Below are 15630 nucleotides of genomic sequence, written 5' to 3'. Positions count from 1 at the left end.
TATACCGCATTGCACAGCTGCTTTCCTGTGGCTGTGCAATACCATCCACATAACGGCCCTACTGACATTTCACTTTACGTCAGTAGTGAACTTCCTGCTCTATTAGAGCAGGAAGTTCACTGGGGCTTGCGGTGGACGAGACCCTACCACAAGGGTCTCGTCTCAAGCCCTAATCGCGACCATCGCCATGCCGCCCGCTAAAGCTGTGGGTGGTCACCCACAGCTTAGCGAGCGGCCTGGAGGCCAGGAAAAAAAAAATGGCCCGCCCTAATTCAGAGCGAGCGCTCGCAAATAACGAGCGACTCTGAATCAGGGCCTAAGAGCCGCATTTCAGTACCCAGAAACTCCCCTGACAGACGATTATTTTTTTAAAAGGTCACCATGTTACTAGGGCCAATATAATTAAATTTCTTTAGAATCATCATTTTGTCCCCACCGACTTCTGATAGAACCATGAATCGTGGAAATTTGCTACTATGGTAGAAGCCTAATAATGTGGTACCTGGTCCTGCCACGGCGTAATGTTACACCGAAGGCATCTATCCGGGCATAGAAAGAAATCAGTGTCAAGCGCCTGAGGCCAGGACATGATGGCTTGCTGAACTCCACAGTCGGTTGCAAATCGCCTTCCACCCAGGTGCTTCTTCAATGGTCCAATGAGATGGAAATAATCCGGTGCCAGGTCAGGGCTGTAGGGAGGAAGGTCTAGTATCTCCCAATGGTAGCGCCGTAATAACTCACGTGTGCGGTTGGCGAAGTTTGGCCTGGCGTTATTGTGCAGCAATAGGACTACTGTTCATGGCAACCCAGGTCGTTTTCAATGCATTGTCCTCTGCAATCAGTTCAATGTGTCACAAAAGCAGACAGCATTCACAATATCCCCCTTGGTGAGGAAATCAAGAGGCACGCCCTTTTGGTCTCAAAACATGGTCGCCATGACCTTCTTTACTGATAGAGTGGTTTTGAATTTCTTTTAAGGTAGGACGATGTGCGTTTCCATGTCATGGATGCTTGCTTCATCATAGGTAACACATGAAGCATCCACGTTTCATCGCCTGCAACAATACGCTGCAGGAACTGCACTCCCTCTTCATGAGTTGCTTGGGTACCTAGTGTGAACTTTTTACTGTACCCCAGTTGCTCATGAACAATGTTGTGCACAGTACCTACTGAGATGTTCAGTTCGTTAGCAATATCACTAACTCAAATTCATCTGTCCTCCTGAATCAGACCTTCAATGTGGCACAAATTGTAATCTATGGTGGACGTGCTTGGCCGGCCAGATCACTGCTCATCTTGAATATCTGTCATAAAATTGATTAATAAATGGATGCAACAATATATATGGCAATGCTAGAAAAAGCTATTTCGGAAGGAGCATCATCTTTACAGCAGCCAGTCTACGTAGCCATGATATCGCGTACCTGGTCCATGATTTAGTCAGGGTTTCAAATTGCTTTAAAAGAATAGGATAATTACAATTGATGGTGGTATTAAGACCTATGGGAATCCTGACACCCAAGTACCCTACTGAGGAGTCCTGCCAGTTATATGTGTACATAGATTTAAGAGTGAGAAGCAAGTTCTGGTCAATCCCCAGAGCCAAGGCATCCATCTTGGAAGTGTTTAATTTTTAGATGTTTTTGCAGAGGTGTAAATTTCCTACTTTTCTTTTGCTTTGTTCCTAATCCTAAATGATTTAAGAATAAGCTTTCCTGTTTTATAAAGTATACGAGGTAAATTTACTAAAGTGAGAGTTTTTAAAAGTGGAGATGTTGTCCATAGCAACCAATCAGATTCTACTTAACATTTAACTAGCACCTTCTAGAAGATAATAGCTAGAATCTGATTGGTTGCTATTGTCAACATATACACTTTTAAAAACTCTCACTTTAGTAAATTTACCCGTAAGTCTTAAAATTGTTGGTATTTCATTTGGTTTGTATAGGAGAATTACTACAGGGGAAAAGATTAAAATATAAAAGCCACCAAAAATACAAAAGCCACCACTGCATCTTCTGCCACAGCCATGACTGCGTCTTTATGCTAATACCATGGCCGATGGACTTATTATTGAGACACTGACTGGCTGTGGCGCTAATCTGTTGCTGTGCATATTAAGACACACATTCAGACACTCCATCAAAGACTGCACCAGCCCTATGGAGGCGCAAATGAGGGAGTGATGATTAATTTTTGAGAATTGGAAGCCAAGATGAATCCCAGGGTCCTAAAAATTGGATTGTATCCCTAAATAGCTATGGATTGCTTAAATCTATAAAGTCACATGAGCATAGATTAACATCTACCAAATTCTACTCAAAGTTTTCATGCAGCAAATAGAACACACACAGGCTGTGGGGGTGATGTATCAAACCTTGGAGAGAGCTAAAGTTCCAACCAATCAGCTCGTCCCTTTTTCAAACAGAAAAAGAGGGAGTCCGATTTCCTGATGGAACTAGTACAGTCTACATAGATCTTCAGAGCACGGACCACATCCAAAGAGGCCTCACCTGCCGAGAGGTCTGGTGATTGAAAGGCCAGAACCACAATTTACCCATTATGGTGGAAAAAGGAGACCACCTTGGGAAGGAAGCCAGTTCGTGTTTGGAGAACAGCCCTGTCCGGATGAAAGATTAGGAATGGGGAGCGACAGGAGAGCGTCCCTAAATCTGATACCCTACGGGCAGATGCTATAGCCAGAAGAAAGAGTCTTCGCAGTGAGCCATTTGACATCTACTGAATCCAGGGGTTCGAATAGAGCTTCCAGAAGTGCATGGCGAACAACTGACCAAATCCCACGGAGCCACTGGAGATTGTATACCAAAGGGAGATTGTATACATAGAACACCTTGCAGGAAGGTGTGAACATCCGGTATAGGAGCAATTCTGCACTGGAACCAGATGGACAAAGCAGAGACGTGTATTTTCAGAGAGGCTAGGCGGAGTCAGAGATCTAATCCAGCCTGAAGAAAGGCAAGGATTCTAGAAACCCTAAAAACCTGAGGGTCATAGTTTCTAGTAGATAACCACTGGAAATATGTATGCCACACCAGGGGCAGAAGGGAGAGTGGAGGAAACAGGTATACCAAATGGAAGGTCCACTTCACAAATAATGTGTCCACGAAGGCTGCATTGGGGTTCCTCGTCCTGGCCCCGTACACTAGAAGCTTGTGGTTGTGTCATGATGCCATAAGGTCCACGTCAGGTAGACCCAATTTGTCCACCAGAAGCTGAAAGACTTCTGGATGTAGAGACCACTCCCCTGCATGCACGTCGTGACGGGTGAGGAAATCCATCTCCCAATTGAGAATTCCCAGGATGAATAATGCGTAGATGGCATTCGGCCCATGTAAGAAAGTGGGACAGTTCTGCCATTGCTGACTGACTTCGAGTGTCTCCTTGGTGATTAAGGTGGGCCACTGCTGTGGCGTTGTCAGACTGTACTTGTACTGGCCTGCCCTGAAGAATATCCTGAGCTAGAGTGAGGGCTTTGTAAATGGCTCGGAGTTCCAGGACATTGATAGGTAAAACCCCCTCGGCTGGAGTCTAGCTGGCCGGTCACTGCGCTCCATCCGTAGAGGCTTGAATCCGCGGTGAGTCCGAGATCCAAAAGGGGCGACCCTTGTTTAAGTGGGACGTCTGTAGTCACCAGAATAGGGGGGACAGGCAAACCTCCAGAGAGAGGCCCATTGTCTGGGATCTGAGCAAAATGGGGCAGCCCGTTCCATCTGGATAGGATCAGGTGTTGTAGGGGCCTGGAGTGAAACTGAGTGAACTCCACTATGTCAAAAGGTTGACACCATGGATCCCAAGATCTATATTACAGAGTGAATTGATACTCAGCGACTGTGGAGTAATCTGTGCACTCGGTGCTGTATTGCAGAGGTTTTGTCTGCTGTCAGAAAGATTCTCTGAGTCTGAGAGTCCAGGAGGACTCTCAGAAGTACCATTCTTTGAGAAGGAGTCAGGGAAGATTTTTTCCAGTTGATCAGCCAAATGTGCATTTGTAAAAAAGCAATGGTTACTTGTAGATGGAAGTGAAGAATTTCTGGGGAGCTTGCTAAAAGCAAGAGATCGTCCAAATATGGGAGCAGTCTGATCCCTTGACGACAAAGATAGGCCGCCATAACTGCCATTGTCATGGTAAAGACCCGAGGAGCTGTAGAAAGCGCTATAGGTAAATGAAGGTAAGCCCAGAGACACCATAAAGTCCCCAGGCTCCATAGCGTAGGGTTTCCATACGAAACCTGGGCACCCTGATAAACTTGTTCAGAGACTTGAGGTTGAGTATAGGCCAATGAGACCCGTTCGGCTTCTAAACCAACAAAAGGGTAGAATAATAGCCCTTCCCTCGCTGTGAGGAGGGGACCAAAATTACTTTCCCCAAGAGCAGTAAGGACTGAATGGCCTTCTGGAGCAGCAGGACTTTGCTTGGGTCTGATGGAGGTCCTGTGCAAAAGAACTGTTGGGGATTCCGCCTCAGGAATGAGAGGGCGTATCCGTGGGAGACCACTTCTTTTACCCAGGCGTCTGAGGTGGTCTGACAACAGAACGGGGTGAACTGAAGAAGTCAAAGTCCAACCCTGGGAGCCCCCAGGGAGAGACCCACCCCATCAGGCTGAAGGCTTGTCCTCAGATTTGGTAGCTGGATGTCTATTAGCCCAGGCCTGTTTTGTCCTAGGCTTGGATGCCTTAGTGAATGCCGACTGCCTTGGAAAGGACTGACCGTTAGCTTTTCCTTGAGGATGAAAGGATGAATTCTGAGGCTGCATAGTAGATGCAGAGGGCAAGAACGCCATCTTGGAAGCTGACAAGGAAATCACAATCTTGTCCAATTCTGGGCCAAACAGGATCTCCCCAGGATAAGGTAGAGACTCCAATTCCTTTTTAGAGTCTGAATCTGCCTTCCATGAGCGAAGCCAAACAATACAGCAGGCTACCACGGAAGTGGCAGATGCTTTGGAGGCTAGGAGAGCAGTATCCAGAGCTGCTTCACCAAAATAGGAGGCTGTATCTCTAATGTGAGATATGTAGGACAGCTGTTCCCTCGAAGCATCAGAGGGAAATGTATCTTCTAGGGCCTCTGTCCAACTCTCAATGGCTTTTGCCACCCAGGCTGTTGCCCTGGCAGAATGAGAATAGCTCCTGTAAGAGAGTATATATAGTGCCTTGCAAAAGTATTCACATCCCTTTGCTTTTTACCTTTTTTGTTACATAACAACCTGTATTTTTTATTTGAATTTTATGTGATGGATCTGCACAAGATAGCCTAATTTGGTGAAGTGAAATGACAAAAAAAAATAATTATATATATATATATATATATATATATATATATAGAGAGAGAGAGAGAGAGAGAGAGAGAGAGAGCGAGAGAGAGAGAGAAAGTGAAACTGATAAAAGAGCGACCAATGTGCTAATAAATACTTTGATAAAGTGCAAAGTGAATCAATAAATAATGTGCAAATATGCAAGACTGAGATATGTGCAAATAAACATAAATGATTTTGATATCAAGATAGTATAAAGTGTATATAGTTTTGTATAAATGACAAATATAATTATGATAAAAAAGGGGGGTAATTTATTATAAATAACAGCTGACCCTAATATATAGGGCAGTACAATAATAATTAAAAAATACAAAAATGCATATAAAAAATTAGAAAGGGTAGGGATAAGGAATAGAGGGCTTATCTGGATCGCAATTAGGTAAGTTCATGTAAGGCTGGAACCAGGAGTCTCCAACGCGTTTCGTCTGTATAGTGGACTTCTTCAAGGGATGTACCTCTCCTGTCTGGGACCTGATATATATACCCCTTCAATAAGGATGATGGGAGGTGCTTAGAATTATGACCACTTCCGTTTTTTTACTAGAAAAGTTATTCAAACATCGTGGCTAATATATAGCCAAGGTAAAGTTCATTTATAGAAGTAGATCGCTTCCACAGTGTGTGATTTTAGATAATAAACCTTGTTTTTTTTTTATGTTTTTTGCGGAGTAAGCCTGGTCGTCTCGTGATGTCCGCTTCCTCACTTCCGCCCTGTTTGATGCAGCCTCTTACGTCACTTCCGCCCATTCACTCGCGTGACACCGCTCGTGTGTGCTGGATCATCATCTGCTATCCGCTGTGTTGTTCCCGCCCGGCTGTAACATGGCTTCTCGCGTCACTTCCGCCCATACGCGTGGATGTTGTTGTATTGTTAGCGGCCATGTTGCTGCTCTTTATTTAGTTTCAAACGGCGGACATCTTGGTACTCCATTTTATATCTGCATTATAACTTTCAAAATGCGATTTCCACAGGAGATATCTCGCATATAACATCTATTGGTACCTACATAATACAAAAAGTAATTTTGTTAATATGTTCATGGGTGCAAGTTAGTCAATATTCCCATATGCGTCTAATATGTTGTTTTTTAGATTAATCACAGGTATTATCCAATGCACAGAATTTATAGGAGAAGTATTAATAATTAATTGTCAGTAAAAGACAGGATGATAGCATATCATATATTACTATTTGCTAAAAGTTAAAAAAGAGATAAATGCATGAGATCTAATAATTAATGTTTCCATCGATACACTTATACCTATATGATGTACAAAAAAAAAAATCTCAAAAACATATATATATGTATTTTCATATCCAAGAGTGGGATCTCTGGAGGAAAGTCTTTATAATATAATCCAACATATAATTGGTCTTCATTCGAATCCTTCAAGTTGATCCATGTGATTGATATCAGTTGGTCCTTCTGGTCCTGAGTTGTCTTCAAATTCATTACATTGGCAGCTTAATAGTTGAGTGAAATTAATTTCATAAGGCATTCTTGGTCCCAAAAAATGTTCGGATCATGATGGAATATTTTTCAGTCTCAATCTGGGACTACAGTACCTGGTATTCCCCAGAGGTCCCCCATCCGGGTACTAACCAGGCCCAACGTTGCTTAGCTTCCAAGATCAGACGAGATCGGGCATTTAAAACGAGGTATGACTGTAGATAACTATGAGACTTTGAATTACCGTCATGGACCGATCATACTACACTCAAGAATCTTATAGACTCCTGGGAGACACTAACTCATATAGCTTGCTCTTAAGTGATCCTATGGAGAACTATATAGAAGAATTAAGAACATTATTGGTATATGGTTTACACAATGGCATCCTAACTAAAGATGAATTCCAATACCTTCTTGTTACCAATCCCACCACCCCCATTTTTACTTTCTCCCGAAAATACATAAATCTATGGTTGATCCACCCGGGAGACCTATTATTGCAGGAATAGATTCATTAACGTCACACTTATCTGAATATGTGGACATTTTTTTGTGCAAGTATGTGAGGGATCTACAATCTTATCTCAAAGACACTACAAATATACTACAGATCTTAGAGAAATTGGAGTGGAAAGATTCCTACATTTGGGCGACAATAGATGTACAATCCCTGTATACATGCATTGAGCATCGAAAGGGGATCAATGCATGTAGAGAATTTCTTGAGGCGGATCCATCAATAAGCAACATACACAGACTTTTTATGTGATATTATGGATTTTATTTTAAACCACAACTATTTTAAGTTTTTAGATAAATTTTATCAACAGATCTGTGGTACCGCAATGGGGACCATTTTCGCACCAAATTTTGCAAACTTATTTATGGGATGTTAGGAAAAGGAATATGTTTATGACAATAACCCATTTAAGAAGAATATCATACTATACAAACGATATATTGACGACATTTTATTAATATGGGAAGGACCCAAAGAGAGTTTTAATTTGTTTTTAAATCATATTTCTAAAAATAATATGAATTTGAAATTCACATCCTGCATCAATGAAATCTCCATTGAATTTTTAGATTTGATTTTAATAGGAGAAGGGAAAAAGATTCATACAAAGAATTTTATAAAACAGGTAGACACCAACAGTTACCTTCACTACAAAAGTGGTCATCTCAGAAAGTGGAAGGAGAATATTCCTTATTCAACATTCCATAGAATCAAGAGGAATTGCAGCGAACCAACTGTCTGTGAAGAACAAATACAACTCTACAGCACCAGGTTTATTGAAAAAGACTATCCTACTAGAGTTCTGACTGAAGCTGCTGCCAAGACTCGATCACTAGAGAGAAGAGACCTATTGGTATATAAGGAAAAAAATACGAATGAGGAAAGTAATATTATTCCCTTCATCACTACGTTTAATGCCCATGAGAACAAAATTAGAAATACTCTCACCAAACACTGGAAAATTTTAATGATGGATCTGGTTTTAAAAGAAGTTCTCCCAAAGAAACCTCCCATTGTTTTTAGAAAAGCAAAAAACCTGAAAGATATACTTGCACCAAGTATGTTAAGAAATACTACCGTTCCAAAACATAATACATTTCATATCTGCCCAGGATGCTATAAGTGTGGCAAATGTATTGTCTGTAAATATATACACAAAGGAGAACTTTTTATAATTCTTCGAATAATAAAGAATATAAAATTAAGCATCATCTTAATTGCAATTCCACATCAGTTATTTATCTTTTGGAGTGCACATGCGGCCTTAAGTATGTGGGCAAGACTAAACGACCACTTAAATTGAGGATACAGGAACACATCCGGAATATCAGAAATAAGGTTGAGGGACACACGGTCTCAAGGCATTTCTTACAGCATCATAATTCCAATCCTGATGATCTAACTTTCAAGGCAATTGAACTTGTACAAACTGGAGAAAGAGGAGGAGATCTGGCGAATAAACTATCTAGAAGAGAAATGTACTGGATTTTTGAACTTGATACCTTGACTCCACGAGGCTTCAATGATAGTTATGAGATAGCCCCTTTTTTGTGATCAACCTAGACGGTAATTCAAAGTCTCATAGTTATCTACAGTCATACCTCGTTTTAAATGCCCGATCTCGTCTGATCTTGGAAGCTAAGCAACGTTGGGCCTGGTTAGTACCCGGATGGGGGACCTCTGGGGAATACCAGGTACTGTAGTCCCAGATTGAGACTGAAAAATATTCCGTCATGATCCGAACATTTTTTTGGACCAAGAATGCCTTATGAAATTAATTTCACTCAACTATTAAGCTGCCAATGTAATGAATTTGAAGACAACTCAGGACCAGAAGGACCAACTGATATCAATCCCATGGATCAACTTGAAGGATTCGAATGAAGACCAATTATATGTTGGATTATATTATAAAGACTTTCCTCCAGAGATCCCACTCTTGGATATGAAAATACATACATATATGTTTTTGAGATTTTTTTTTGTACATCATATACGTATAAGTGTATCGATGGAAACATTAATTATTAGATCTCATGCATTTATCTCTTTTTTAACTTTTAGCAAATAGTAATATATGATATGCTATCATCCTGTCTTTTACTGACAATTAATTATTTATACTTCTCCTATAAATTCTGTGCATTGGATAATACCTGTGATTAATCTAAAAAACAACATATTAGACGCATATGGGAATATTGACTAACTTGCACCCATGAACATATTAACAAAATTACTTTTTGTATTATGTAGGTACCAATAGATGTTATATGCGAGATATCTCCTGTGGAAATCGCATTTTTAAAGTTATAATGCCGATATAAAATGGAGTACCAAGATGTCCGCCGTTTGAAACTAAATAAAGTGCAGCAACATGGCCGCTAACAATACAACAACATCCACACGTATGGGCGGAAGTGACGCGAGAAGCCATGTTACAGCCGGGCGGAAACAACACAGCGGATAGCAGATGATGATCCAGCACACACGAGCGGTGTCATGCGAGTGAATGGGCGGAAGTGACGTAAGAGGCTGCATCAAACAGGGCGGAAGTGAGGAAGCGGACATCACGTGACGACCAGGCTTACTCCGCAAAAAACATTAAAAAAAAACAAGTTTTATTATCTAAAATCACACACTGTGGAAGCGATCTACTTCTATAAATGAACTTTACCTTAGCTATATATTAGCCACGATGTTTGAATAACTTTTCTAGTAAAAAAACGGAAGTGGTCATAATTCTAAGCACCTCCCATCATCCTTATTGAAGGGGTATATATATCAGGTCCCAGACAGGAGAGGTACATCCCTTGAAGAAGTCCACTATACAGACGAAATGCGTTGGAGACTCCTGGTTCCAGCCTTACATGAACTTACCTAATTGCGATCCAGATAAGCCCTCTATTCCTTATCCCTACCCTTTCTAATTTTATATATGCATTTTTATATTTTTTAATTATTATTGTACTGCCCTATATATTAGGGTCAGCTGTTATTTATAATAAATTACCCCCCTTTTTTTATCATAATTATATTTGTCATTTATACAAAACTATATGCACTTTATACTATCTTGATATCAAAATCATTTATGTTTATTTGCACATATCTCAGTCTTGCATATTTGCACATTATTTATTGATTCACTTTGCACTTTATCAAAGTATTTATTAGCACATTGGTCGCTCTTTTATCAGTTTCACTTTCTCCATTTAAGTATTTTAACAAATCACCATTGTTATTACACTACTGTAGAGCTGACACCTATACCATTAGGGAGTGCTTTTATTTTTGTTACCCTATATTTATCTCCCTGTGATTTTATATGTACATATATAATTTTTAAGAAAAAGTAAATTGTGCTCTTAGTTCACTTGGCGCTGTAGTCTACTATATTTACTCTATATATATATATATAAAAAAAGAATCTTTATAAATAAAATTCTGAAAATTGGCATGTGCATATGTAATTACCCCCTTTGCTATGAAGCCCCTCAAAAGTTCTGGTGCAACCAATTACCTTCAGAAGTCACATAATTAGTGAAATGAAGTCCACCTGTGTGAAATCTAAGTGTCACATGATCTGTCAGTATAAACACACCTTTTCTGAAAGGCCCCAGAGGCTGCAACACCACTAAGCAAGAGGCATCACAACATGAAGACCAAGGAGCTCTCCAAACAAGTCAGGAACAAAGTTGTTGAGAAGTACAATTCTGGGTTGGGTTATAAATAAATATCCAAATCTTTGATGATCCCCCGCAGCACCATCAAATCCATCATCATCAAATGGGCAAGGAGGGCATTAATCAGAGAGGCAGCACAGAGACCAAAAGGTAACCCTGAAGGAGCTGCAGAGTTCCACAGCAGAGACTGGTGTATCTGTGCATGTGACCACAATTAGCCGTGCACTCCATACAGCTGGGCTCTATGGAAGAGTGGCCAGAAAAAAGCCATTACTTAGTGATAAAAATAAGACACGATTTGAGTTTGCCAAAAGGCATGTGGGCGACTCCCCAAATCTATGGAGGAAGGTGCTCTGGTCAGATGAGACTAAAATTTAACTTTTTGGCCACCAAGGAAAACGCTATGTCTGGCGCAAACCCAACACATCCCATCACCCCAAGAACACCATCCCCACAGTGAAACATGGTGGTGGCAGCATCATGCTGTGGGGATGTTGTTCAGCAGCAGGGACTGGGAAACTGATTCGAGTCAAGGCAAAGATGGATGGTGCTAAATACAGGGATATTCTTGAGCAAAACCTATTTCAGTCTGCCTGTGATTTGAGACTGGGACAGAGGTTCACCTTCCAGCAGGACAATGACCCGAAGCATACTGCTAAAGCAACACTCGAGTGGTTTAATGGGAAACATTTAAATGTGTTGGAATGGCTTAGACAAAGCCAATTGAGAATCTGTGGTCAGACTTGAAGATTGCTGTTCACAAGTGGAAACCATCCAACATGAAGGAGCTGGAGCAGTTTTGCCTTGAGGAATGGGCAAAAATCCCAGGGGCAAAATGTGGCAAGCTCATAGATATTTATCCAAAGTGACTTGCAGCTGTAATTGCCGCAAAAGGTGGCTCGACAAAGTACTGACTTTAAGGGGTGTGAATAGTTATGCACGCTGACATTTTCGGTTATGTTGTCCTAAATGTTATTTGATTCACAGTATAAAAAAAAAACAACTTCACAGTTGTAGGCATGATCTGTGAATGAAATGATGCACACCTTCAAACAATCCATTTTAATTCCAGGTTGTGAGGCAACAAAACATGAACAATGCAAAGGGGGGTGAATACTTTTGCAAGGCACTGTAGATTTCAGGCAAGCTTCAATCCTTCTATCCGTAGTCTTCTTTAAGGAGGTTGCAGTATGGATAGGTAAGGTAGCGTTATTAACTAGATGTGTCACGTGGGAATCCACTGCAGGGGGAACTTCCCATTTAGTGCAATCAGTAGCTGGAAAAGGTCAAAAGGAAATTAAGCATTTAGGCAGCTGAAACCTTTTACTTGGCATATTCCATGCTTCACTCATATGATCAGATAGCTGATCAGAGTGAGGGAACTCTGGCAAAACTACCTTTTGTCACTTAAATACTGGCTCTTTTGCCTTAGGAATGGGTTCTCCCTCTATTTGGAGAATAGATTTTACAGTTCTCACAAGTACAGGTATATTCAATTTAGAGGGGGATTCCTCAGAGTGAGAGAGGTCTGCGTCTTCTGCCTCCCCAAATGATAACTCAGGATATGATAGCTGGGTGGACTGGAAAGATAACACAGCACGCTTAGTAGGTTTACTAGGTAAGGGTCTCTCCTTTTGCAGCATTTGTTGAAAGTCTGTAGAGGTATCCGCCAGACTCTGCACTGAGGTAGAAAGTACGTGTACCTATGAGGGAGGCAAAGGATTCGCAGGGAGTACCTGCTGTGGCCATCCCATAAGGGGAGCTACCACAGGGAACGCTAGGTGATCCACAATTCTTGCCAACACCTGTGAAAAAGAAGCCCAGGGGGGGTCCTGAGGAGAGGACGAAGGGGCTGATGGGCCAGGTGCCATATAACAAGATTAACAAATACCATCTTCAAATAGATTCTCTGGAGCCAAGCTTGCTAAGCAGGACTTGCAAGACACCAGAGTGGGAGCAGCAGGCTGCTTGTTATTCTTGCCTTTGCCAAACATAGCTGCAAGAATAATGTAGCACACAATCTGGCACAGTGCAGTGAGCAACCCAGATATATGTGCAATAAGCCACAGTGTAGTGCGCAAAGCCGATATATGGTATGTGATAGCCCTCACAAATATAGGGAGATGTGAGGTACAATGAACCCCCTATACCTCAGTATTCCAGGGTTATAATGAAAGACAGGGAAAGGTATAAGCTGACAGTTTGAGAAAAAAGTAACAGACAGCAGCGCTAGCACAAGTCACATACAATGCAGAGTATACACTATAACTGCAGTGGGCACTAAAATCAACTACACAGACCGCAATGGCTGGTAGGAAATAGCACTGTATAACCTGGCTCCTGTGAGAGGTATACAGGGAGACCGGACCCAGCGTTCCCGGAGACCTTAGGCTATAGCAGAAAGTGGCTGCCTTAAGTCTCCGAGGGGGCGGTGGGTGAGGGAGGAGCAGCTCAGGGGCGGCAAGACCACAGTGGAATGGCACCCTGAGATGGGGGAGGGGCTGCAGGGTGAGGGCCTTCTCCCCTATGCTGACATCAACCTGGTCTGAGAGGAGTGTTGCTCATGGATGACCCGCTAGCGAAGAAGGTAATTCTGGCGGAGGTGTATACTCTGAACGGACCGTGGATACACACAACAGGTAATTGGGTAGCCAGGGAGGATCACAGTCTGTCAGAATTGTAGAAGCAAGGCTCCCTCTAGGGGTGGTAGCAGGGAGTAGCACTGCTGGTCCACAGAGTGTCTAGGAGGCTGGAACCTGGAGATGTAGATATGTGAAACTCAGCAGGGACAGGATAATAGCAAGAAGCTCAGAGAACTGGCACCCAGCTAGGCTGGGAATAACGTTGCACTGGCAATGAAAGGACTGCAGATCAGCCCTTAAATACCCGGAAGAAGTGCAGGATTGGTTGCTAGGACTCCCGGAATGCTCTGCCTGGATTGGTCGAGAAGAGTCACCTGACCAAATCCAAGATGGCGGTGCCCATGTCGCGCTGCAGTGCTGCCAGAGTGTGCTATGCTCACACTAGCAACCAGGACACTATGCCTCCAGACCCCTGTAGCATGCAGAGCAGATCTCCATATGCCCGCGCCCCCGCCAGAGGGACCCTGCCAGAGCGCCCGGACAGGTAAGTGCCGCTGACCCTGACCCCGCACAGCCCCGGTAGTGACAGCCTATTTCTTTCCCCTGCGCCAGTATAGGTTATGCCCTGGTGGTCTAGTGTAGTCCCAGACGAACCGGTGTCCACACCACATACTTGCCTACCTTTAATAATCTCTTCCCGGGAGAAGCCTGGGTAAGAGAAGCAGCAGGGGGCAGGTGGGGGCGGGGCCTGACAAATTGTGTAATTAAGCCCCGCCCCATCACGGTAAAATTGCACCGATTAGGTAACATTTACATAGGGGCGGGGACAAATCCTGTGATTCATGCAGAATCATGTCTTAAGCCCCGCCCCCTTCACGGAGACCCGTGATCGCCGCGGGTATTCTCATTCTGCCCACTTCACTAGGAAGTGGGTAGAATGTGGGAGAAATGTCTACCCTTCCGGGGGTGCGGGGGGTTACCCAAAAAATTGGGAGCCTCCTGCGAAAACCAGGAGGGTAGGCATGTATGCCACACCAGCGCCTCCGGGCTGTCTCCTGAGACCGGAGGCAAGACTGCACATAGACGCGGGGACCCGCCTTATCTGTCCCCTTGAATCCCGGCTGCAATCTGGGGTCCGAGGAGCCCTGCTAGCTATGTCCACCCAGAGCCCCGCCGAGAGTACCTAGCCGAGGGTTGGAGTCGGGGACAGGGGTGATGGAGCAGCAGTGCAGATGTCCAGAAGATTGTCTAGCGCTGCTTGCTCTGTGAAAAATGTAATTAAAAAAATAAATGATAAAAGTAAAGCTTGGGCAGCTTTACAGCAGTCCCACTGTTCTAATGGTGATTCAGCTCTTGCCGGACACCAACAAAACTGATTTGCCTTCAGGCTGTGGGTCGGGGTATAGGGGGAAGGACCAGAGCATCCTGGGATAGGAAAAAGCTTTGCTGTTGGTGTTCGATTATCCAAGTACCACCTACACCCCCAATGTCTCCCTGTGGAGCCCTGAAGAAGAAATGGTAGTTCGAAACTGATTGGTTGGTACTTTCCCATTTTATCTCTTTCCAAGATTTGATAAATCTCCCCATAATGTGGGAGCTGCAACTACGGTCCATAAAGATTGTCAAATGCTAGTTTTCTAACTACAAAAGTCTACTGGAAAATTGCCTGCTTAAAAAGCAAGTTTTGAGACATCTGGATCTTACAAGTGCATTAGCTCTACGGTATGTCCATCATGTAGCGCCTTTAAAATTATAAGAATGCCCAGCTAGATTATCTTGTTTGTAGCTTAGATAGGGTTAAATGTGATATTCAATATGATCTAGATAATTCTAACCTGATTCAAACCAGTCATTTCAAAATCACTGATGTTGGGCAGATGTTCAAAAGGAGATATCAGAATGTTAGATACACTCGGGTTGAGTGTATTTCTTTTCATCTACAGCAAAAGACAGGCAGGCATATTGATTTACAAAGTACGTCCTTTTTTGTGTATGATATCTACAGTACTAAAAATACAACTAAACACCAACATGTGCGGGATAAAACTTGGA

At 42.7% G+C, this 15630-nt stretch overlaps 1 protein-coding gene and 2 pseudogenes across 1 annotated transcript in view; 1 reads left to right on the top strand and 2 right to left on the bottom strand.

The window, feature by feature from the left end:
- The window catches only part of LOC148539621 (A disintegrin and metalloproteinase with thrombospondin motifs 2-like), a 975120-nt gene that overhangs the window by 925159 nt on the left and 34331 nt on the right, over positions 1-15630 (bottom strand). The gene's annotated exons all lie outside the window — the stretch shown is intronic.
- LOC148539623 (5S ribosomal RNA) lies at positions 6892-7010 on the bottom strand (annotated as a pseudogene).
- On the top strand, positions 8898-9016 carry LOC148539622 (5S ribosomal RNA; annotated as a pseudogene).

The sequence above is a fragment of the Taudactylus pleione genome, unplaced genomic scaffold, assembly GCF_031769625.1.
Source record: "Taudactylus pleione unplaced genomic scaffold, aTauple2 ptg000025l, whole genome shotgun sequence".
NCBI classification, from domain to species: domain Eukaryota; kingdom Metazoa; phylum Chordata; class Amphibia; order Anura; family Myobatrachidae; genus Taudactylus; species Taudactylus pleione.
The sequence above is the reverse complement of the archived record's forward strand: the minus strand, read 5'-3'. Positions and strand labels throughout refer to the sequence as shown.